The 27,320-nt window shown below is 34.2% G+C and overlaps 1 pseudogene; it reads left to right on the top strand.

Moving 5' to 3' along the window:
- The first annotated feature begins 5,970 nt into the window (after window positions 1-5,970).
- Window positions 5,971-11,592, top strand: LOC149747828 (acireductone dioxygenase pseudogene; annotated as a pseudogene).
- The last annotated feature ends 15,728 nt before the right edge of the window (window positions 11,593-27,320 follow it).

Raw genomic sequence — 27,320 nt, 5'->3', positions numbered from 1 at the left:
CATTCTGGAGGCAAAGACAAGCTATTGAATGGATTTGAAATGGGCAGCCATCAGCAAGGTGAGGGTTATATTGTAGGGAGATTAACTTGCTGGCATGTGAAAGGACAGTAATCTAGTGGCACAAAATATTTTAAAATTTAGAGTGGTAATAGAGTTGGACTTTTACAGGATACATTAACATCATATTATGAGGCTATATTTTTGTTTAAATGGTGGGTCTAGTCTAGATAAGAGGATGAGTAACTCCCATGGAAAACACCTCAGTGAGTCCTTATCATAATCCCGACATTGGTGGGGTGTAACTCTGCTTGCAAGAGCTTGCTGCTTATTTATCTGCCTAATTCTAAGGTATGTTCTGTACACACTGTGATTTATCCACATTTGCTTAATAGGTGAGAGGAAATACAAACACTGGAATTTAATCTGGCAAAGGCAGAGCAGAGGCTCCAGGCAATCATCAGGACTCAGCTGATTACAGTGATATGAAGATTTTGCAGTTAAAAGAGGTAAACCTTTAGGACACTGTGTTTTGTCTGCATCCCCACAGCCACTGTAGTGACTGGAGGTTAATATCAGGTCCTGCATTAGAGAGTAAATCTGTGATCCAGTTGCCCAGATCCATCTGAAGTGGAAGATGGCTGCACTCACTACTAGAAATTGTACCCTGGACCATCTTGTGACACAAAATTGTCCCCAGAATAACACCATCAATTCTACTGCCTTACTGTGAAAAAAACACAAGTAATTTTATTTCCTGGTACAATCTCTGCCCCTCAAAATATCAGACTCCAGGTTAAGAATGTCACTCTTCTTAAGTAATAACTGATTAAAAGTAATCATACTTTGGTTTATAGATTTCAGGTTAAAAAAAAAATCCTCCTCCCAAAATGATAAGAGTTTAAAGGTAGTCAGGCATTTCTTCACTTAACATAGAAAAATTGTGGAAAACACTACCTGAAAGATAATTGGGCAATTTTAAAGTCAAATTATTTAGTGAACATTAATTCATTTCACTTTTCAACCCCCTTCGCTAGCTCTGTTTCTCCTTTTGCAAAGCCTGCAAGGTAACTGGATAGTTGTTTTTCCCTTCCGCATTATTCTACAAACTCTTTAATTAAAATAGCTAATAAAAGAAGATTAGAAATAATTTGACTTAGTTGTGCAGTTTCCTGGTTTTTAATCTCCTTTAAAAAATTGTTAAAATAAGCAGAAAAGTTTGGACATACCATTTCTTGGCAAACATCAATTGATAATGATTATTTTTCTCAGCAAAAAGAAGGATCAAAAGAGAACCAATTCCTTTTTTCCCTCTTGTATGAGCTACAGTATCTACATATGATGAGGAATTGAGGTTATTGTCTTTTTCAAGATTATAAAATCCCTTTAAATCTAGGAAGAACTATGACTGTATTCCTAGAGTTAGGTAACATATCACTGTTACTGGCTTGGCATGAATTGTGGTCAAATAGCTTCAACAGAGGAGGTCACGGAAGACCCAGACCAGCAGTTTCCGTCGTTGTGATAGCAAGCAAAGAACTGCAGACTACCACTTCACACCTGTCTAGTCGGGGCATGTGCAGCCTGGGGAAGTCTCCTCGTGTTACTGTGCCCCCTCTTTATCAGGGTGAGTTGCCCACCACCCGACCATAGATTCACCCGTTCTGGGTGGGGTCAAGGGAGGGTCCCCAGAGGGTTGGGCTGTGACTTGACTACTCCTCGCTTATCTTTTCACCGCTGTCACCTCCTTGCTGCTAATGTCAGGGGAGGGTCCCCAGACAGTTGGGGTGTGACTTGATTGTTCCCCTCTTGTCTTTCTGTGATGGTCACCTCCTTGCTGCTCATGTCTGACTAACTACTTAACATCAACACACAGAGAGTCAGTAAACTGAGGTTACAAAGAGCATTTTATTTATTTGTTTCAGAATCCTTAGTGCTTAGTGTAAGGCAGAGACCACATTGACTGCTCAATATAAATTTACTGAATGATCAATGTTAAGCAACAATCTCATTATGCATTATTTGTATTGTTCCAAGGCTTTCCGATGTGAATGGGAATTCTGCACCGTTTGTTTCAGTGAGACCATGCTTATTAACAATGATACCCAATTCAGTTTCCTATTATATTGGTGCCTCAAAATTTGGTTTACTCCCAGCTGTGCAGTTATTACATTAGAACTTTAAAACTCAGAATCTAGTTATCTTTGAATTCAATTTATACTACACAATATTATACAACAGCATAGAACAATTATATTTAAAAATTAAAAAAGCATCCTAAGGCACCACGAAGACATGCAATTCTAGAAAGGAGCAGCAAACACCCTCCTGAAATTACAAATAATAGCAAATAATCTGTTTCAGTAACTTTCATAGCTAAAACAACATTATTTCTAAAGTGAACCAAAATCAATTAAGTAGATGGACAAAGAAAAACTTAATAGAACAAACATACAAATCAAAGAACTATTAATACTTCACACTGGATATTTTTCAATTAAATATTAACTCAGAAATGATATGATTGAATAAAATGTTTAATTCAAATGGAGAGTTATAAATAATTTTACATTGAGTTTGCTTTCATAGAACTATTTTCTGTGTTCTATAACATTATTTCAATTATGGTATTATTCCAATTAATATGGAAGGACTCAAGAAAAACATCAGACTGGCTCTACCAAAGTTAGAGGACTAGCATTGTTCAAAATGTGTGGCATTAAGTTTCCTGCTCTCAAATTATAAACTGTAAAATAAAAGATTAAGTTCTTGTTTTCTTTCTTAACTATACTTGAGTTCCATGTCTGTGGCACCTGAACTGTACAAAGTTTCACCTAATCTTATCAATTTTAGTAAATTCTAATATTTATGTTATATTATATATAAATTAAACATGAATCAGGTTTATTATATTTATCCATAGTCTGTTCAAACAGTGCTAGAAAGGGCTACAATATTGTACTAAAGTGTCTGATATGCTAAAGCAGGTCACTTTCTTAGAAGGCTGTTCTTTTTTACATAGGAAGGGTAATCACAGTTTGGTGGGCAACAGTAATATCAAAGAAGGGAATTTCACCAGCCATCAGAGTGAAAGGAGGAGACAGTTCTTTGTAAAGTAAATGACTGCTCAGAAATCATACAGATCAAGAGGAAATCTGTGGTGAGCATTAGTTCATAGTCTGTGATGCCTTGATTCAGCCTAGATTGACTTAGGTCATTGTTTTCCAAACATTTTATTCTCTGGATTATTTTACACTCTTCTAATTATTGAGGACCCCAAAGAACGCATTAGTAAAAGTAGGAAAACATTAAACATTGGTTTATAGTTCAATTTTTTTTTTGGTTTAAAACACCTAATCATGATCATTCCTTAATATTTCATGTAAGACCAAGTCCTTCTACTACAGTATGATTGAAGCATTAAACCATATTTCTTGCATAAAGCATACCCAAATTTATCATATACAATGACTATTTTCATTTTTTTTATGTGGAGTGAGAACTTAAAGACAATTGAGAAGCATTTTAAGTTCAGTATTTTTCTCCCAGTGGTTTTCTCTAATCATTCATAACTGTCTAATCAACACTTCAATTAACCAGTCATATATTTTATTTTCTCTACGGTTAGTGAGCTTTTCAAAACATTCAACTATGATTTTTATAGAAAAACACTGTATTTCTCAATAATATTTTAAGAGTTTATCTAATAATTATGTTTAATTATAATAAATAGAAAGTATAAATAACCTTGGAGACCTACTGATTGATTCTTGGAAACTAAATGCTCAACTGATTTTTTCAAGGTTAGTGTATTTTAAGGAATGAATTGTTTGTACTACTTTGCAAATGAGTTAAAATGGAGGTCAATTATACCATTTATGCACCAATTCTTATAACACAGAATGGAGTGTTGAACTATTATTAATTTTGGTATACTGTTTATAATCAACTTAATTATAAGATGAACACCATTTTTATAGTTTTCTTTTTCAGACATGTCAACAGGTTTACACAGGATTTTGTTCAATTATCTAATACCACTTCCAAAACTTTATAACTTTAGTTGATTTTGATACTGATACGTATTTTGTGTTAGATATTTACAACATCTGTAAACAAATTAGAGAGTAAAAATTTGATAAGATAGATAGATATAGATACATGGCTGATTGTGTGAGGGGATTCTGTGGACCTGAAAACAGACCACACTCACAGGAAACAAAGAAGTGATAGATTTCTCACCTTTTATAGGAAGCAGACAACAAGAAGACCAGACAGATTTTTCAAGCTTACCACTCAGAAGAAATGCATGTTCCCATACTTTCAGTTCTTATCCTTCCACCTGGGCTATAAGAAAAGACTAAGGCACAATAGAGTGGATGAAACAAATCTTTATAATTTTGAGGTGAAAGAGAACATTTTCCTTTTTCAAAGTTGGATGGAGTGATTCAAGAAACCCACAAGTAGAGACTAGGAATGCCTGTTGGAAGGAAGGATGTTTTTTTAGCCTTTTAGGTGGTCATTAAGTGGCATATTCTGCCAGTCTGCCTTGGTGCTGCCATTCAAATGAAGCTAATTCTCATGACAAAATTGTTGAAGAAATTGACACTTTCTCTGAAGTGGGAACCTAAACATGGAGAGGGATACTGGCCACCTGAAGAGAGTTTCGTGAAGAAGTGAGAAGGTTTTTGAGAGCAGTTGACAGCTGATGAAAAAGAAAACACTGTAGTAGGTGCTCTCCCCAGGTGCCTGGGGAGAAGCCTGGGCAAACCTGCACCCCAAAGCCCTTAGAACATTCAGAAGATGACCTGATATTTCCCTGTGCCCTCATATAAGGGACCACAATGATTAGCTAATAAGATAAGAACAAGAGAAAGGCCCACATATTTTCCACGTGTGGAATTGTTCCTTCCAGAGAAACAGTGAGGTTATGAGTCATAACTGGGATTAAAGGGACACTTAGCTGGCTGTCTCTGAGAGGGTTCTTAACAGGGGCTAGAGAAAAACTGAACACCAGTCCCCTAGAAAACTGTGCTAGACCTTCTAAGTGGGGGTCACCATTTTGGTAGATGACATTATTCATAAGTGGATCCAAGAAAAATAGAGTGAAATCAGGCATGAACTCCCAGCACTACCGCAGTTAGCAAGAGGCTCAAGATGTCTGTCATCTTCTCCCCATTTCCCTAGAGAAGTTCCCAAACAGTTAATGCCAGGGGAAGGCATGGGGGCACAGGATAAGAAATTTCAACAGGACTGTACATGACTAGATTTTTCTTAATTTAATTAACGGAGAAGTTATGTGAACTCTGTAGCTTGTTGAGTGGGGATGGAGAGAGTAATTTAATATACCACAGTTAAAATCAATAATTGTTTGAAAACAAAATCATTTTTAGATTATTTTCCCCACTGAGATGACAGTGCTTAACTACAGAGGCAAGTTTTAAGAGAAGAGGGATTTTGAGTGGGGACATGTTTATAAATTTTCAGTTTATTAGTGAATATTTTTGTGTTATGGTGACTTTAATTTTGCTCTGTAATCTCATAAATATGGGTTCTTTGTTAATAAACACTTGGATAATATGAAGCTCCTGCATATTTTGGGTTACAGCACTCTGCTTTTCTCCTATCAAACCAAATTGTAGTTAACATAATTATTTACATTTCCACTAAATTGTTCAATTAATTTAAATATTAAAGAAGATTACAGCTATCGGAATCTTGATATATTAGAGGGAGAAAAGATTCTACCCTTTTGGGGTGGGTGGTGATGAACTGATTATTTAAAATTAAGAAATGATCTTCAATTAGTAAGCCTAAGGGCAGTTGTAAATATGATTGTTTATGTTCTCTAAATCATTACATTGTTCTGTAGGATACTAATTTACAAGTTTTTCTCAAGTGAAACTTAAACTGGTAATTTTTTTTTATAATTTTAAAAGTTCTTTGGTATGAGTCTATCTTTCTATTGTTAACATGAAATTGTCATTAATCATCAGCTATTTATTGAAAAACTACTATGTGCCAAATATTGTTTCAAATAATGGTGATGTTCTTGACATCGTAGTGCTCGTAAGTTTGGAGAGTCAGCAAAATAATAAATCAATAGAATATATTTAAGTAAATGCTATGAAAAATGTATGCTTAGGAAAAGCAGAGAAGTAACACCTTGGAATTCTAGTCTCAGCCTTGGAAATTTAGGCTTTGAGGAAGACATGTTGACTTAGTTGAATTTTGAAGAGGAAAAAGACTTTGAAATATAAATCAGACTGGATAGGTATTTTCTCAAGAGCATATGTGAAGCTGGTATGAGAGAGACTTGTGTGTGTGTGCACCACATATGCTTGGGGAAGGGGCCAACTCATAAGGAATCCTGTCAGTTAACACTCAGCCTTTTCTGGTATGAAAAAAGAGATCCTTTGTAGATCTTTATGGGAACTTCTAGGAAAACTTCCTACACTTCTGTGAGCATAGGAGGAGACATGCTTAGCCAAGAGGGGTGGGGGTAAGGGTCCATACTCTCCTCAGCAATCAGTAGAACAGTTTTCAGCATGTGGGAATATTTTATGCAGGAAATTATCTATATTAGCCATGGAGGTTAGACCATTTTTTCTTTAAGAAATAACCTGACATGTAATAGTTACCACTACATCTACCATAGCATGTATTTTGACTCTGCAATGGATAATAGCACCAGTGGACCAAATTCATTATGACACAATATTTAACCTATAGCTTGACCATCCAATTTTTTCATGCTAATGTAGCAGTACAATAGAAAAGTCCTTGTTATACCCTCTAAGATGTACACATTCAATAGAATATCAAATATTAATGTACTATATCTGTCAACCACAGTAATAAATGCTGGAGAAATATTATTAAATGTGTGTGTTTATGAATAAAACATTCAGCCTTATTAAATGCTAGTTTGTCATAGTTTGCCAAACACAAAAATTAATGAAAGGGAATAAAGGTTTTCTTATTTTATTTTATATAAAGTAAAATCTAATACATTTAGGTGAGATAAACATGCCCTGCCCTTCATGCCAAAGACAGGATTAGTTAATACAATGTAGCTAGATTTAGGAAATAAAATAGAGTATAAGTATGACCCATATACTATTTGAGGCATATATAAACTAAAAAGTACTTGTTGTTTTTAAAATTAAAATTTATGTCCCACTTGTTTGCTTTATTTTTATTTTCATTACTCTAGGAGGTGGGTCCAAAAAGATCTTGCTGCTATTTATGTCAGAGAGTATCTGCCTATGTTTTCCTCTAAGAGTTTTATAGTATCCAACCTTACATTTATGTCTTTAATCCATTTTGAGTTTATTTTTGTGTAAGGTGTTAGGGAGTATTCTAATTTCATTCTTTTACATGTAACTGTTCAGTTTTCCCAGCACCACTTATTGACAAGATGGTCTTTTCTCCATTGTATATTCTTGCCTGCTTTTTCATAGATTAGTTAACCATAGGTGCATAGGTTTATCTCTGGGCATTCAATCCTGTTCCATTGATCTACATTTCTGTTTTTGTGCCAATACCATATTGTTTTGATTACTGTAGTTTTGTAGTATAGTCTGAAGTCAGGGACCCTGATTCCTCCAGCTCTGTTTTTCTTTCTCAAGATTGCTTTAGATATTCAGGGTCTTTTGTGTTTCCAAACAAATTGTAAAAATTTTTGTCCTAATTCTGTGAAAAATACCATTCGTAATTTGATAGGGATTGCATTGAATCTGTAGAGTGCTTTGGTAGTGTAATCATTTTTACAATATAGATCCTTCCAGTCCAAGACCATGGTATATCTCTCCATCTGTTTGTGTCGGCTTTGATTTCTTTCATCAGTTTATAACTTTCTGAGTACAGGTCTTTCGCCTCCTTAGATAGGTTTATTCCTAGGTATTTTATTATTTTTGGTGTAATGGTAAATGGGATTGCTTCCTTAATTTCTCTTTCCGATCTTTCATTGATAATGCATAGGAATAAGAGAGATTTCTGCATATTAATTTTGTATCCTGCAACTTTACCAAATTCATTGACGAGTTCTAGCAGTTTTCTGGTAACTTAAAAGCTTTTGCAAGGCAAAGGAAACCATAAACAAAACAAAAAGACAACCTGCAGTATGGGAGAAAATATTTGCAAATGAAGCAAAAAATAAGGGATTAATCTCCAAAATATACAAGCAGCACATGTAGCTCAATATCAAAAAAAAACAACTCATTCAAAAAATGGGCTTAAGATCTAAATAGACATTTCTCCAGAGAAGATATACAGATGGCCTAAAAGCACATGAAAAGATGCTCAGCATCACTAATTATTAGAGAAATGAAAATCAAAACTACAATGAGGTATTATCTCAACTTCACACTGGTCAGAATGGCAATCATCCAAAAAATCTACAAACAATACATGCTGGAGAAGGTGTGGAGAAAAAGGAACACTCCTACACTGTTGGTGGGAATGCAAACTGGTACAGCCACTGTGGAGAACAGTATGGAGGTTCCTTAAAAAACTAAAAATAGAGTTATCATATGATCCAAGAATCCCACTCTTGGTCATATATCCAGAGAAAACCATAATTCAAAGAATACATACACCCAATGTTCATTGCAGCACTATTTATAATAGACAGGACATGGAAGCAACCTAAGTGTCCATCGACCGATGAATGGATAAAGAAGATGTGGTACATATATACAATGGAATATTAGCCACAAAAAGGAATGAAATAATGCCATTTGCAGCAACGTGGATGGTCCTAGAGATTGTCATACTGAATGAAGTAAGTCAGGCAGAGAAAGACAGATATCCCATGATATCACTTACATGTGGAATCTAAAATAATGGTACAAATGAACTTATTTACCAAACAGAAATAGAGTCACAGACATAGAAAACAAACTTATGGTCACTGGGGGGAAAGCAGGGGGTGGGGGGAGGAATAAATTGGGACACTGGGATTGACAAATGCTCACTACTATATATAAAATAGATAACTAATAAAGGCCTACTGTATAGCACAGGAAAATCTTCTCTATATTCTGTAATGACTTATATGGGAAAATAATCTAAAACAGATTGGATATATGTATATGTATAACTGATACACTTTGCTGTACAGCAGAAAGTAAGGCAACATTGTAAATAAACTCTAATAAATTTTTTTTAAAAAAGAGGATAGCATATGAATTTTACTTTTTGTCCTACTGAAGTTTACTTTATTATCAAAAGTCCACTGAAGGATAGTGACTTGTGAATGATTCTTTGCTAACTAAGTTTACACATTAAAAATTTAAACAGGAATACAATTTTAGAAAATATAAGCAACATAGGTTATTTTAATAATAATAGGAGAAATAGAGTTGCAAGGAAAATTCCCTCCTTGCTTCTCTTTGTGGGTCATCAAAAATGATAGTAGATAGTTCTGTGTTCCTATAGCCCCTGGATCTAGGATTTTAACAGCTGAGAATGCTTTAAAAATACTTGCTGAGATCCAACACTGATATATGTGCAAAAACTATCTCTAAAAATGTTAAATGATATTTAAAATGTCACCAATTATTTTATGCTATTTGTCTTAACCCATCTGCCTTCCAAATTTCTAAGAATTCCTAAATATGGAAAATATGAAAATGTGTATTAGTTTAACAAATGATTCTATTTGAATATTTGTTTTACTGATATATATTAATTTAAAAACAGCTTTATATTTTTATTTCTCCTAAGAATTAGATGGTTTGGAATTAATGTTGCTTCTAAGGATAAATTGGGAACACAGAACAGTTATTTATTAAAAAGTGTACTCTTGATAATAAAAGGGAAAGATAGAAGCAGGTTTATCACTCAAAGTACATTTATCACAATGATTGGCAAAAACTTAATATATTTCTCCTTTTGACAGAGGCTATTGTTCTAGTGTTGTCAGATAAAATACAGGATGATCAGTTAAATATTCATTTATTTATTTTTATTCATTAGAAAAGCCATAAATTTTATTTGTTCATTTTTTTAAAAAATTTTATTGGAGTATAGCTGATTTGCAATGTTGGCTTTGTTTCTACTGTACAGCAAAGTGAATCAGTTATACATATACATATATCCAATTTATTTTAGATTCTTTCCCCATATAGGTTATTACAGAGTATTGAGAAGAGTTCTTGTGCTATGCAGTAGGTCCTTATTAGTTACCTATTTTATACATAGTAGTGTGTATTTGTCAATCCCAATCTAGCAATTTCTCTCTCTCCCCCTTGCCCCCTGGTAACCATTAGTTTGTTTTCTACATTTGTGACTCTATTTCTGTTTTGTAAATAAGTTCACTTATATCTTTTTTTAGATTCCATGTAAAAGAGATAAAATTCTTCTGTTAGAAGGTGATATCAGGTGCACTAAGAATTGGGTTTCCAAATATATATAAATAGAAAAAAAAGATAGTTATGTTGCACTTTTTTTTGCACTTATTTTAAAAACTGTTGCCTTGTATGCCAAATCAAACACACCGAAATAACAGCAAATATGTCATTTAGAGTTTAGAAATCTTAAATTCAAAAGAATGCAATTATAACAAAGGCAAGGGGGTAGGGGAGGGATGATTGGGAGTTTGGGGTTAGTAGATGTAAGCTATGATATAGAGAATGGTTAGACAACAAGGTCTTACTCTATAATACAGGGAACTATATTCAATACCTTGTGATAAACCATAATGGAAAAGATTATTAAAAAAAAGAATATATATATATATGTAAAAAAAATTGATTTTATTTAGAATTTGTGATTCAGTATTTCAAGTGCAGTGACTTACCAAAGTATACACATCCTTAGAACTTACCTTAGCATTTATTCCATCATGTTTTTCTTACATCATCTACAGCTTGTTTCTTTCTACAAGCCAAACTTGCTTTCCAAAAATGCTGCTTTCTCCAAAATTCTTTAGAACCGCATGTTCAAAACCTTAATTGTAGTGACCATTCTTTTAGATTTAGATTTTTGTTTTTATTGTCTGTTTTTTTGTCATAAACTTAAAGAACACCTGTCAGTGTTACCAAGGATAATCGGAAGTGTTTGGGAGCTTCCCAGCTCTTTTACAAGGTTCATAAAGCTTAAGTTTTATTGAGGCCATGGAGGCTGTCCATCATTCAAGGCCCTCAGCAATATCTGTAAAAGGTTGGTTTCCCCCCCAGCACATGGTTTAGCTCAGCCTAGAGATAAAAGAGTGAAAGGGTCATTTCTATGTTTCTAATACATAAACATTAAATATAAATTGACTTTTAGGACTCAAGCTACTTGAGAATGAGTAAAATTATTAAGTAACTCGTGATAAAATAAATCAAATTCCTATGAATTATGATATAGAAAAGCAGTGGGTGCTTCGACTTGAGGGATAAAGAGGACAGGTGGATCCAGATCTTCATGGAGAATGGAGACATGATCGCTCTCCCTGCTGGGATTTACCACCGTTTCATGCTGGACGAGAACCACGTGAAGGCCATGAAGCTGTTTTTGGCAGACCCGGTGTGGACGGCATACAACCGGCCGGCTGACCACTTCGGGGCCCGTGGGCAGTACCCGGAGTTTCTAGTGCAGACGGCCTAGGGGTGCCCTGAGGCTTCGCACACCACAGCTGCCCTTGTGAAGGTCTGGGCATGATAGCAGCAGAAAATCTGTCGTATTCTCCTTGTTTCTGTGTTGTAGACTTGAGGCTAGGTGAGCTCTCCTTTGCAAGATTATTTGATCAGAATATACTCTAGTGAAAGTAGCTACAGAACGGGTTTGCACATGGCAGCGCCTGTGGAAATCTGGGCAAGTCTGTTTATTTTCTCGGATTCAGGATGAGTGGTCAGTGACCCTGTGTCAGTTCGTGCCTTCTGCTCTGCCCAAGTGGCTTTCAACTCCCCAGACGCAGCCACTTAGCTGCTCCATCTGGACCCGATTCTTGGACCTTAAGCAGATACCAGGCGAAGCCATGCCAGCCCTATGTGGAGGAGTGACAGTGGATGACAGAACTGGGCAGAGAGAAGACGCTTTTCTCGCAAAACACAGGGGGAATCTGAGTGGGAGTGTACTGTGGGGGACAAGCTGGCATGTTAGGGGGACACTCGCTTGATTATGCCACTTTCTTGTTCAAAATAAAGTAGCTGGACTTCCCTGGTGGCACAGTGGTTAAGAATCCGCCTGCCGGGCTTCCCTGGTGGCGCAGTGGTTGAGAGTCCGCCTGCCGATACAGGGCATTAGGGTTCGTGCTCCGGTCCGGGAAGATCCCTCATGCCGCGGAGTGGCTGGGCCCGTGAGCCATGGCCGCTGAGCCTGAGCGTCCGGAGCCTGTGCTCCGCAACGGGAGAGGCCACAACAGTGAGAGGCCCGTGTACCGCAAAAAAAAAAAAAGAATCCGCCTACCAATGCGAGGGACACGGGTTCGGGTTCGAACCGTGGTCCAGGAAGATCACACGTGCCACGGGGCAGCTAAGCCCATGTGCCGCAACTATTGAGCCTGCCTCTAGAGCCCTTGAATCACAACCAGAGAAAGCCCTGGCTCAGCAAGGAAGACCCAACACAGCCAAAAATAAATAAATAAATAAAGAATTTAAAAAAGCAGTTTTAAAAACATCCCCTGTCAAATATATGAGATGAACCAAAAACTATTACTGGAAGCAAATTAACAGATTTTAGTGTTTTAATTATTAAATAAAATATTATGTATTTAAGCATCACAAGGGTTTAGAAATAGGAAATAAGATAAACCTGTGGAAATTAATAAAGCTAAAAGAAGGAATGTATGAGTAATGAACAGAAATAAGGTTTAGTTTATAATTATAGTGGTCTGTAAAAATCAACAATAATATTATAGTCAAATTTAGTTGCTAATCAAATGAAAATTTAATAAAAATAGGGAGATTAACATAGTGACATTGAACGCTATTTGGATATATTTTAATAAAATAGGTGTTTTCTAAAATCTTTTGACGCAGGGAGTAAAAATCCTATACAGAAATATAACCACAGAAGGCAGCTTTAACAAAATACCATCAATGCATGCCCTGAAGACAGGACCTGGCCTTGATTGTTTACCATAAAATCATTTTATTTTTCTTAAGAACAGTTGATTCCCACATTATAAAGTAAAATTTGAGCTGAGAAAATGATTTATAGATTACAAATTTATTTTATGAAACTTACATAACACTAATCCCAGAGAGCAAACATACAAACTAGAAAAGCACAGAATAAATATCCTCCTTTACTAATAAATAGGACAAAATTCTAAACAATGTTCTAGCATATTTAAGATGCAGTATTTAAGAATTAAAATATATGAAAAATCCAGTAATTTTTATTCTAAATTAAGTTTATTTGCTATTTAAAATCTATTCATTTATTTTAACATAGTAGCGGCACATTAAAAAAATATCCTATTCTTTGCACAGGGGGAAAGCTTACGGAATGCATTTATACATATTTCACATGATAAATAAAATCTATTTCAACCCAAGAGCCTAAAATACATTTACAGGTTATTCTGAAGCACCATTGCCATAAAATGCTGACAATTAAGAATGTCTTTGCTCACCCACACTATTAATAATTTTATGAAAATTATAGAATGTAATATATATGTTATATAAACTTCTAAAAATGTACATAAAAACAGCAAAAATCTCAACTCACTGAAAAGGGGAAAAAATATTAGGCAATCTACAGAACTGCTCAATTAGTAACACCTTGAGTGTCTTAACAGTCATAATCATTAAATGCAAATTAAAATCACAATTAAGTAACATTCACATGCATTATTTTGATAGAAATTTCAAATCTGAGAAGAATCTTCAAGTTGGCAAGTGGTGCAGTGATGGGCACTTTATAACTCCTCCTGGAAATGTAATTTACACACCTCATCCGTTAGGAGATGCCGTCATCCTCATGGCTAACATGGACAAGATTTATAAAGCGACTTTTGGAAGACATGAGAAAACAACCAATTCATTATGGCCTTTCAGAGGGTAGCATCATATTTTAAGAAAAATTTGATGTATTATCTTTAAGTAAAAACTGACCATAACCTGAAATCATCACCTTTGTCTTATGAAATGAAGCAGGAAAATAATCCAATATGATATAAGATCAAGAGTTATTTATAAATTAAACTTATTTAGATTCCATTTCTGTCTTTACCACCATAATATGTACATACTCTGAACAACCAATATTATTAATTCATTCTCTAATTCTCCATTTACATTTTGCTTTAATATTTAGCAATTTAATACTTTCCATTTTAATTTTCCCTTGTGATAATATAATAATGGAAATATTAAATATGTTGAATCATGAAGCTGAAGTTGTATTAAATGTTAATTATATTAAGGAAATTAAATTCATATTTTAGTATAATTACACTATTAATTTTCCTGAGTTCTTTGATTTTAATATTAAATTATAGAACTTCTGTTTAGAAGTTATTACATTTTGACTGTTGTTATGTTTTGTGTAATCAGTTATGTCATATAGTATAGGCACCACTGATTATATTCTTAATATATTTATTTTTGAACTATTTTAATATAAATGCTCAAAAACAGCTAATTTCTATCTTTAGATCAAAAAGTTATATGAAAATATATCCAGTAGGTAACATATATCCAATTAGGTCTTGATCTCTTTTACATTTAATTAATTTATGCTTCTCCTTAATAGTATCTAAACAATGTAAAACATACATTAATATGCACATCATTATTTACATTTTAAAAACATTTTATTGATATATACTTGATTTACAGTGTTGTGTTAATTTCACTGTATAGCAAAGTGACTCAGTTATACATATATGTATTCTTTTTCATATTCTTTTCCATTATGGTCTATCACAGGATATTGAATATAGTTCCTGGTGCTATATACAGTAGGACCTTGTTGTTTATCCATCCTATATGTACTAGCTTGCATCTGCTAATCCCATATGCCCAATCCATCTTTACCGGCCTCCACCTTTGGCAACCACAAGTCTTTTCTCTATATCTGTGAGTCGTTTTCTGTTTTGTAGATAAGTTCATTTGTGTCATATTTAAGATTCCACCTATAAGTGATATGATATGGTATATCTTCCTCTTTCTGACTTACTTTGCTTAATATGATAATCTCTAGGTCCATCCATGTTGCTGCAGATGGCATTATTTCATTCTTTTTTTTATGACTGAATAATATTCAATTGTGTGTATATACCACATCTTTTTTATCTATTCCTCTGTCAGTAGACATTTTTGTTGTTTCCATGTCTTGGCTACTGTAAATAGAACATGTACATCATTAAAATGTTATTTTTATACTACAGGTATGTGTTTAACCAGTTTAGAAGAAACTTAACAATTGATTGATGTTAATATAATATGAAACCAAGTGTATCATATAAGCATCTTATATCATTGTTTATTAAATTAATGCCAAGTGAGCTCTGAACAAACATATAATTCAAAGATGTGCCATTTTTTACAGTGTAATATGAATAGGAAAACAAAAGTTATTTCTGCATATCCTGAGAAACAACTTTTATTGAAATCATTTTTTTGCAAATACAATTTACTTTTCTTCTGCTAAATGACTCAACTCCAAATTATGTTATAGCATAACTCAGTAGAAAAAGTAAATAAATATATATTTTTAATTTAAAATAAAAATATAAATTTCTAGATTAATATTATATGAAGAATGAATCCACTATTTTGAAGCAGTATGTGTACCAAATCTAGCTTAAGACAGGTTCAGTATTGAGATTCAGGCCTAGACCAGTGAACTGTCTGGGCAAACACACTGGAGCTAAAGGCACACTTCCCTTTATACAGAAAGTGTCAAGCTCCGTATAATAATGTCTAAATTGTTACAGAGCTGAAAAAACTACAAATAAAATCTAATAATCGGGGACGAGCATAGCCCATGTACAGACTCTCCTAAACCCATGTTTAAGTGCAGCAGGGAAACTACAATTTAATACTAAACGTGCCCGTGAGACTAAACTAATTGTGAAGGACTGTGACACATGGGAGCCAGTGCTGTTGAGTTTTCATCGATACTGTGAAAGACAGACAAAAATGAATAATATCTATTTTGCCACAAAGAAAAGTCACACACACGTGTACCCACATGCATGAGCGCACACGCACACATGATATGATGAAGTTTTGCCTTTAATGATCCCTAGCCATCTGCTTCCAACAACAGTGGTGATTGCAGTCTGCTGGGGTTAGTGAGATGCCAGGTCCGGGGGTGCTGGTCATGGCAGTCAATGTGGGCTTGTTGCAGCAAGTGTCTCCTGTGCCTCATGGGTCAAAAAAGGCCCTGAAGGCAGATGTGCACCAGAGTAATTAGAGCAAACAGAAAGGAAGTAAAGCATATGGTAGTTGAAAATACTTCCTTATGTGAAGCACCTATGGACTTCTGCAAATAATTCTAAGATTTTAGGGCTCCTACAATAAACAATAAAGTGGAAAATATGAAAATTATAGCTTTAACCATGCGAATATGAGCTGATGAGGTGAGTGCTTGGAAAGGGTGCATCAATATGAATTACTTCAAATTAATGAGGTAATTGTAATTAGTTATGCAATTGGTTACATCATTACATATGTAATTGCATAATGACTATTATCCATTTGCTTAATTAGTGTCACATATTCTGTTTTTTGATATACATACAGGGACAAGAATTTATATAACAATTTAGCATTGGAAATGTGACATTTGCAAGAGCTTGAAATGTCTTGAAATGTTGCACGCTTAGTTAAATTTAGAGAAACAATTCTTCTCACACATGTGATAGAAAAGAAGAAAAGTTTTATATCTCTCCCTGAGATCTGAGTGGAAAAAATAAATCCTCTGACAATATGTAACTAAGGAACTAATTCTAATATAGATTTACCATACCATAGAAACATAGAAACTATAATTTAAAATTACCCCTAGGTCCTCAGAGAACACAGTAGAATCTAAAAAACAAATAAAATAAAATAAAATTATCCCTAAGGAAGTGATCATTCTGACAATGTAGAAGAGAGAGAAAAATTACTGTAGAGGAAAACACTCAAAGAAAGCTGTATGGGACTCCCAAGAAAAACAGAGCCATAAATCAGATTCAATTTAACATTAAAGATATATATGAGGAAATATTTATATGAGTAAGGTTTGAAGGTTAAACATACTGTAAGGTTTAGATAATAGAACAGCCTGATAGAGCCTCTGAAATAGGTAAGTATAAAGAAGTCTATAGTAGAAACAAGACATTATGAAAAATAAATGGAAAAATGGAAAAGTTACCAATTTACACCAACTAGAAACTTCCTGAAGGACACAAAAGAAGCACACAAATGGAATTCCATGCCTCCTTGGTACAGGAGATTCAATAACTTAACAATGTTAATTTTCCCTGAGTTGATTTACAAATGATATATTCCCAGCATAATGTTGAAATACTTTTTCTAGACATTGATTCTCATGTTCATATGAAAAAATAAGCAAATAAAAATAACACAGTTCTAGGTAAGAAGAACTATTGAGTAAGCATAAGCTGTACCTGATATTAAAAAAAAATAGTATAAAGCCTCAATAAGTAAAACTCTTGGTTTATGAATAGGTAGATAGACTAGTTGAAAGAAAAAGAAAGTTCAGATAAGACCCAAACACCTCTGGCGATTTAGTGTTGTAGTGAAATCAGCATCTAAATATAATAAAATAAAAGGGGACCATTTAAGAGATAATGTTGGAGAATAATATATATGAAATGATTTTTGTCAATTATGAAGCTTTATAAAATTGTTAGAGTTCTGGTTGTGTAAATGATCTTGTGAGTATAACTCTTATAGATTGATTAAAATAGAAATCATTTAACTATTTTTTCCATTGTTGTGTTAATCATAAACCAGCAGACAATAGGGCCAAATTAAAAAATTTAAAAACTTTCTTAAAAAATTGGTAGTGAAATATAAAGTTTTATACTTCCAATTCACTTAATGAGAAATTACAATATTTTATAATCTGTTTTTGACACTAATTTTCTAACAATGAAAACTATAACATCTATTCACAATGTACACTGAATACAGGATTTGCCAAACATCAATTGTTAAAGCATGCAACTGCTCTAGATTTATGAGGTTAGTGTTTTAGTAAGCAAGTGTTCATTCATGTACGCAGTTTAAATAATAATAATAATAATAATATTTCAAGTGACTAAACTTTTTATTAGCATGGTGTTGCTTTTAACTGACTTTTACTATGTTTGTTAATGAGTGATTTACAAAACCAGATCTTATAATAATAAAATTTACATGCATAATTTAAGCATCTACTTTATCTGTTTTTCTTGTATCAATCATTCCTATCTTTCTTATACTACTTATACTTTATATCATCTCTCCATTTTCACTTTTATTCTGAGTTCATTTTTCTTTTTATTTAACTTGTGAAAATCAAACTTTGTTCATTGAAAAATATTTTGAGGAATATAATAAAGACAAATCTTTTTAAAAAAATTTACTGTATCATCAACTGACTTGTAAATAGTTCCTGTTAAAATGCCAGGAGATAGAAAGAAAATCAATGATTTGAGTTCTTTCTTTTGCTAAAACATCAGGAAGAAAATAAGAGCAATGACCCATGCAGTAGCCTATTCAATAGCCATGATTGTAAAAACAAGTAAACACTTCAACATATTTGATTAATTCAAATTCCACAAAGGTTTAGATATTAGAAATTAAAGATTGAATGTTCTCATAGAATAAACATAAATATCATCAAGTGAGTGCAGTACTAATGTTGCCATGTCATAATTGCCAAATACCTGCAGCTCTGAGCCTTCAGAACAAATATCTTAAAATCTACAAACCTTTAAGAAAAGATTTCTTCAAATGTGTGTTGTCACCGTTTGGAACCCTTTTTAGAAGAGATGCCATTCACTGAGGACAGCCCTTTAAAGCTTGGTTCTTGTTCCCCAATTTATTTAAATTTTAATAGATCTATAATGTTGTACTTGCAATACTCCTTCCCCACAAACCATGTTAGGATATCTGTACATGAAGTAATATCAGGTATTTTAATGAAATAAAGGGGGGGAATCCTACAGTATTATTAATATTGTGAGGATTATTTTAAATAGCCTTGAAATTTAAACATTATTCGAAGTCCATTTCAAAATTGAATCCTTTGACCTTTCTTTTTGTATTAAAATGATATTAGAACTTGAGGGAAGGTAAATCAACTCTAAGACCTCTTTGCATCTGGTTTACTGATGGAAATGGTATAAAGTTATACTTCAGGCTTGTGGTTTCAATTATTAACATAATTGTATGCAATCCAAATGTACTTCTTATATTTTCTACCTCTTCCCATCCTTCAGAACCCAACACCAGCTCATTTCCACTGGTCACTTTACTCGAATGTGCCAGCATATGTGAGGCCCTGAATTAGCCTGAATTAACCATGTATATAATTTATCCTTACCAAGAGAGTCACCGAAACAAGGGCCTGTCTTTTGAAAATATGTTGATGACAAAAACCTAGACTGTTGAGATTATGTCTTCATGGAAATATGGGAGGGAACTTTGGAAAAAAACAATCAGAATTGTAAATGCATTGTCAAATTGTAGAAAGGATTACTTCTTAATGAAGCCAAATTTGTTATCATTAACCTTTCAAATCATCTTCAATCATGCATAATACTGCTTCAATATCTTCAACTGCTAATGCAGATCCTTTTTATGTAGAATGTAACTTTAAAAGTGTTTTCTAACTTGCCTTGACCGGCTTGAGTTTTTAATGTTTTTTCCAATTACATTTTCTCATGTTTCAATTTCCATAGGCTCTGTGCTTTCTGGTTTGATCTTCTAGATGTTTATTTATTAAGAATGTGAAACATACACATGTACATATATATGGTGTGGAGCTTAACAACAGAATAGCAAACTTAGGCTGGGGAGGTCCTTTCAAGATAAGACATTTGCAACCTCCCGCAATGGAAAATTACCAGCAGTCACAGCAGTTGGCATTCCAGGAAGATTGAGCAATGACACACCCAGCCTTAACCACAATATGGGTGGAACATTAACCCAAGGGTGACCAGAAGGGACCATAAATGAAACCCAGTTTATCTCCCCCAGGGAGATCCCCTCTTGGTCTCACCTGCTGCTCACTTGCCGTGTATTAAATAAATCTCACTTTCTACCCTCACTTCACTTCTGGCTTGGTAAATTCTTTTACCACATGTATTGCCGGCCCCATCGTTGCACTCTGCCACATAAAGCAAGTGGCACATAATGTTTTCTCTCTTTCCTGAACAAACGTTGACTGAGCATCTCCCATGCAATAGCTCCTTTTCTGTGTTATCATCTACTTTGAACACAGGAAATCAATTTTCTACTCTCATGGATCTTACAGTCTAGTGAAAGAAACAGACAGCAAATGAATTTTAAAAAAGCATAATATAATGTCATGTAGAATGAGATTCTATGAGAAAAAAGTATAATAAATAGGGATGACAGATTTAGTCAATAAAGATACAGGACACCCAGTTAAATTTAAATTTCAGAAAAAGAAAGAGACCCCATTCCATATAAATCTACCATAAAATATTTTAAGCATACTTTTACTAAAAAAGTTTGTTATTTATCTGCATTTCAAATTAAACTAGGCAACCCTAGTGCAGTAACAGAGGCAGAAGTTTCTATTTAAGAAGGATCTCAGAAGACTCTCTGAGGAGATGTGACATCTGAACAGAAACTTAAGTGAAATGAGAGACTATGTGCAAATATTTCTAGGAGAATAATCCAAGCAGAAGGAACAGCATGCCTTACGTCTCCGAGATGGAAAGTCACTGCTGTATTTGAGAAGAAACAAGGAAGCCAGCGCAGCTGGAATGCAGGGAACAAGTGGGAGGGTGACATTAAATAAAGCCCAGTAACTCTTGAGTCCTTGTTCTATATTTTATAAAGAGCTACTGGAATGTTGAGAAACAGGGAATGTGTATTCTCACCCTACTATGTGGTATTATTCCTGCTGTTATATGAAGGCTAGATTGCAGAATTGCAAAGGTAGGGATATGGGGATAAAGAATTTTATTGGCCTGTAGTGCTAATGGAGGAGGTGAGATATTGTATCCAGAATTATTTTTTTAAGGTTTTTCAATTTTTTTTGATGTAGACCTTTTTTTTTTTTTTTTTTGATGTGGACCAGTTTTAGTCTTTATTGAATTTGTTACAATATTGCTTCTGTTTTATGTTTTGGTTTTTTGGCCGTGAGGCATGTGGGATCTCAGCTCCCCGACCAGGGATGGAACCCACAGCCTCTGCATTGGAAGGTGAAGTCCCAACTACTGGACTGCCAGGGACATCCCCAGAATATGTTTTGATGGTAGATCTAATAGAATTGGATGATTTGGGGTACAACAGAAAAAGAAGAATCAAGGATGACCCCATGTATTTGCATAGGCAATGTAAAATGAAGGTGGTTCTATTTACTGGGATGGCAAAGATGAGTGAGGGACACATCTTTTTTTTTAACTACCCCAGAGCCAATACAACCTGGTCCTGAAAGAGAGAATATTAACTGACATGTTTCTCTGTATACAAGTATTGAGAAATAATTATGGGAGAGTGGATTTTGAAATCTGGTATTCGAATGAAAAGCTCATTATCTCCAGGTCCTGTTTGGTCTTCCCTCATCTAAGAGTTATAAAGCAGTTGGCAGTAGTCACTGGGATTGATTTACATTTCTATCTCCCCTCTAAATTGTGAGTTTCAGGAGGTCATGATTTTCTGGCTGAGTATCCCCATTACTTAGAGTTCCTGGCACATTCCATTAATTTGAACAAGAGGAAACTGCAATTTCTATCTGTCAAAAAATATGAAAGAGTATCAGACATTTCCTGAGGTTAACCTAAAATGAACTCAATCCAAGTTTACTCAATAAATAAATTGTTTTGTGACTGGAAGAGTTTGAAAGCAGCCAAATGTTCACAGCAATCTTCAAATTCACACGGAGAAATTGCCATGCAATTAAACCTCTGCTTTGTTCTGTTTTTTTTTCTGAATTTGTTGTAAAATACTATAATTAAATTAATATATCTTATGAGACTGACTTATTTGGTAATGAGCACTGGGGTGTATTTATTTTAGATTATAAGTGAAAAGAACAAGAAAGTTTATTTCCAGCCTTTGATGATGGCTCTCTACTAGAATCCTCCTATAGAAGGTCATTATATGTCATTATATGTAGACCTAGACTAATATAAATGGAAGAAAATTTTCAGTAGAAACCTATCATGGTTTTATTCATGACATGAAGCCAATCAGCTCTTCCAAAAGTAAAAGACTGTATATGTGCTGGAAGGCTACATCATATATTTTGGACAAAGCAGGTAAATCATGTGCTAGGATATAGAATTCAGATTTATACTAGCATATTTTGCCTCTGTGACAAAATTTCAATTATTCCATTTATCCTCATCTCTGGATCCTATAACTTAACTTCCTTGGATATTTACCTACAGTATGAGCTTTTTGAACTTTCCAACTTCTAACAACTGAAATACAAACTCTATTTTTCCTTCTCGCCTCTGTCATATGATGCCAGCCATGATAGAGCTATGCACAAGAAGAGACACACAGAATGTATGCCAGGTTTTCTAATATAAATCTAGGGTATATTGTGAAGCATCCCAGATGCAGAAGTTGTGACTTTGACATTCTAGGGTTTTTTTTCATAGAGTTTTTCCTCAACTTAATATCTGTGCATATTTACTCGTTCTGTTGCCCTGAGATCTTCCTATCTTAAGACCACTGTATATGAGACAATGGAAATCATTATAGCAATTAAATCATTAGCACAACCAGGATATCAACATTGACATAAGCCTCCAGTATTATTCAGATTTCATCAATTTTACATGTACTCACTTGCATGTACTTATGAGTGTTTAGTCTATGAATTTTTAACATTTGTATAAGTTCATTTAGTTACCACTATGGCTGAGATACAGAATAGTCCCCTCACCATGAGGAGGCTTCCTGTTGCCCCTTTGTAACTACACCCACCCACTTCTACCTCCAGAACAACTCTGGCTGTCATTAATCTCTTCTCCATCTGTGTACTGTTGTCATTTCAGGAATGCTATCAGGAATATTACATAAGTGAAAGCACACAGTATGGAATATTAGGGGGGAGTTTTGTGTGTGTGTGGTTTTTTTTTTTTTGCATAGTATGATTCCCTTAAGTTATATCCAAGTTGTTACATGTATCATAGTTCATCCCTTGTTATTGTTAAGAGGCATTCTATGGTATGAAAATAACCCATTTACTTAACAATTCACCCACTGAAGGACATCTGGGTTGTTTCTGATTTTTTACTTTTATGAATCAGGCTGTTATGAATATCGTGTACAGGATTTTGTGTGGACAAGTTTTCATTCCTCTGGGATAAATGACCAAGAGCGTAATTGCGATATAGTGTAGTAATTGTGTGTTTATTAGTATAAGAAACTACCAAAATCTTTATTATTTTATTTTTTCAGGTTTACTGAGGTGTAACTGACATAGCATTTAAGTTTAAGGTTACACTGTGATGATTTGATATACATATATTGCAAAGTGATCATTACAGTAGGGTAAGTAAACACCTCTATCACTTCAAATAATTACCTTTTATTTTATTGGTGAGAACATTTAAGATTTAGTCTCCTAGCAACTTTCAAGTACATAATACGGTATAGTAAACTATAGTCACCATGTTGTACATTAGATCCCTGGAATTTACTCACCTTCTAAGCAGAAGTTTGTATTTTTGCACCAGTGTCTCCCCAATATCCTCTCCTGCCCAGTCCCAGGTAAGTACCATTTTAGTCTCTGTTTCTACGAATCCAGTTTTTTTAGGTTTCACTTATAAGTGATATCATGCAGTATTTGTCTTTCTCTATTTCACTTGGTATATTCCACTCAGGTTTCATCCATGTTGTTAAAAATGGCAGGATTTCCCTCTTTCTCATGGCTGATTGTTATTCTATTGTGTATATATATCTACATATCTATATAGATATATAGATTTAAAATTTTATTTATTTTATAATTTTAAATTATTGTATTTTATAATTTTAAAATTATTTATTAATTCATTTTTATTAATAAACAAAATTTTATTATTTATTCATTTTATATCTATATAGATATGTAGATATATATACATACATACAATAGACACGTGTTGTCTTCATATTTTGACTATTATGAGTAATATTGTAATGATGACAGGGGTGTAGTTTTTTCTTCAAGATCTTATTATCTTATTGATGACTTATTCTGCCATCTTCACCAAACTCTTTTTTGGAGTGGCTGTACCATTTTACACTCCCACAAACAATACATGAGTGATCCAATTTCTCTGCATCTTTGCTTGTATTTAGTTTTCTCTATTTAAAATTTTTAATCCATTTTTATAGATGCGTACTGGTACCTTACTGTGGTTTTCATTTGTATTCCTGTGATTAATGATGTTGAACATCTTTTCATGTGCTTATTGATCATTTGTAAATCCTCTTTCATGAAATGTCTGTTTATGACTTTTTCCCATTTTATAAATGAATCGTTTGTTGTTTGAGAATTCTTTACATAGATACTAGTCCTTTTTCATCTGTGCGGTATGAGAACATTTCCCTCAGTCTGCAACTTGCTTTTTCATCTTTTTATTAGGGCTTATCATAGAGCAACATTTTTAATTTTGATGAAGTCGAATTTATCAATATATATTTTTTTATTGATTGTGCTTTTGTTGTCAAGTTTAAGAATTCTTTGCCTTAGCCCTAGCTCCTGAATACTTTCTCCTATGTATTTTTTTTTCTAAAAATTGTATAGTTTTACCTTTCACAGTTAAATCTATGGTTCATTTTTAATCAATGTTTGTAAGAGTTGTGAGATTTACATAGAGGTTCAGCTTTTTACCTATGAATATTCAATTCCTCCAGCATCAGTTGTTGAAAAGGCTGTCTTTTCTCTATTTAATTGTTTTTTTGTTTTTTTTTTTCGGTACGCGGGCCTCTCACTGTTGTGGCCTCTCCCATTGCAGAGCACAGGCTCTGGATGCGCAGGGTCAGCAGCCATGGCTCACGAGCCCAGCTGCTCCACGGCATGTGGGATCCTCCTGGACTGGGGCACAAACCCACGTCCCCTGCATTGGCAGGCAAACTCTCAACCACTGCGCCACCAGGGAAGCCTTATTTAATTGTTTTTACACTTTAGAAAAAAAGAGAGTTGGGCATATTTTTGTGGTTCTATATCTGTTTCTTTTATTTTTTTTTCCATAGATCTGAGTACCTATTCCTTTGTCGTTACCACACTGCCTTAATGTTAAGACTTTATATTTAGTAGGGCAATTCACTCCATTTTTTTCTTCTTTTTCCAAGTGGTCTTAGCTATTTTAGTTCTTTTTCTGTATACTTTAAAAATTTTTGTTTATTAATTCATTTTTATTAATTTTTATTGGAGTAAAGTTGCTTTACAATATTGTGTTAGTTTCTGCTATACAGCAAAGTGAATTAGTTGTACATATACATATATCTCTTCTCTTTTGGACTTCTTTCCCTTTTAGGTCACCACAGATCCCTGAGTAGAGTTCCCTGTGCTGTACAGTAGGTTCTCATTAGTCATCTATTTTATACATAGTAGTGTGTATGTGTCAATCCCATTCGCCCAACTTGTCCCACAACTCCCACTCCCCCCTTGATAAACATGTTTGTTTTAAAACAAGCTTATCTAATTCTACAAAAAATCTTGATAGAGGTCTTCCCTGGTGACACAGTGGTTGAGAGTTCACCCGCTGATGCAGGGGATGCAGGTTCATGCCCCAGTCCGGGAGGATCCCGCATGCCGCGGAGCAGCTGGGCCCATGGGCCGTGGCCACTGAGCCTGTGCGTCCAGAGCCTGTGTTCCACAACGGGAGAGGCCACAGCAGTGAGAGGCCTGCATACCGCAAAAAAAAAAAAGAAAAATCTTGATAGAATTTTTATAGAAATTGCATTAAATTTGTAGATCAATTTGGGGAGAATTGACATCCTTAATATATCTTTTAATCCGTGAAAATAATGTTACTTGATCTATCTAGGTCTTCCTTGATCTCTTTCATAACATTTTATAATTTTCAGGATACAGATCCTGTACATATTTTGTTAAAATTATATCAAATTATTTTATGTTCTTTGGAGAAACTGTAGATAAAAATGTGTTTTTAATTTTAGTTTCCATGTGTTTGTTCTTAGTATATATAATTTTGATTGTTTTTTGTGTTGATCCTGTATACGATGACTTTGATGAACTTATCAGTTTTAAAAGATTTTTGATTTCCTTTTTTTTTTAATGATCAGTACGTCTTTTGTTTATTTATTTTTTCTTGGCTTACTTTACTGTTTAAAAATTCTGGAACTATTTTGAATAAGAGTAGTGAGAGAGATTTCCTTTCCTTATTCCTGATCTTAGGAGGAAAGCATTTAGTTTTTCACTAATAATCTTAACTCTAGGTTTTTATTAGCTGCTCTTTATCAAACTAAGTTAGTTTCTCTCTATTCCTAAATTACTGCAAGATTTTTGTTTTTTGTTTTGTTTTGTTTTGTTTTTTTGGCTGTGTTGGGTCTTCACTGCTGCATGCGGGTTTTCTCTAGTTGCAGTGAGTGTGGGCTACTCTTCACTCCAGTGCCCGGGCTTCTCATTGTGGTGGCTTCTCTTGTTTCAGAGCACAGGCTCTAGGCTCATGGGGTTTCAGTAGTTGCAGCACGTTGACTCAGTAGTTGCAGCACACAGACCCTAGAGCATGCAGGCTTCAGCAGTTGTGGCTTGTGGGCTCTGGAGCACAGGCTCAGTAGTTGTGGTGCACAGGCTTAGCTGCTCTGCAGCATGTGGGATCTTCCCAGACAAGGCATCGAACCCATGTCTCCTGCATTGGCAAGTGGATTTTTAACCACTGTGCCACCAGGGAAGTCCTGCAAGTTTTTATCATAAATGGCTGTTGGGCTTTGTCAAATGCTTTTTCAGTATCAACTGTTATAGTCAGAAGATTTTTCTCTTTTGCCTGTTAATGTAGCAGATTTCACCGATTGATTTTCAAAAGTTGAGATATGGAATAAATCCCACTGTGTGTAGTATATAATTATTTTCATATATTACCAGATTTAATTTGTTAATTTTTAAAAAATTATGCCATTTGGTATCCAATTTTGTTCTGGCTCAAAACCTTTAGAAAATATATGGTAGTATTCTGTTTTGAATATTTTTAATTCAATACAAATTGGTATTCTGGGTTTTAA

Source organism: Delphinapterus leucas, chromosome 12 (assembly GCF_059928025.1).
Source record: "Delphinapterus leucas isolate spDelLeu-1000000601 "Yukka" chromosome 12, BTC_Dleu_Yukka2, whole genome shotgun sequence".
Classification (NCBI taxonomy): Eukaryota; Metazoa; Chordata; class Mammalia; order Artiodactyla; family Monodontidae; genus Delphinapterus; species Delphinapterus leucas.
Note: the sequence above shows the minus strand (reverse complement) of the source record. Positions and strands in the feature narration are given on the sequence as shown.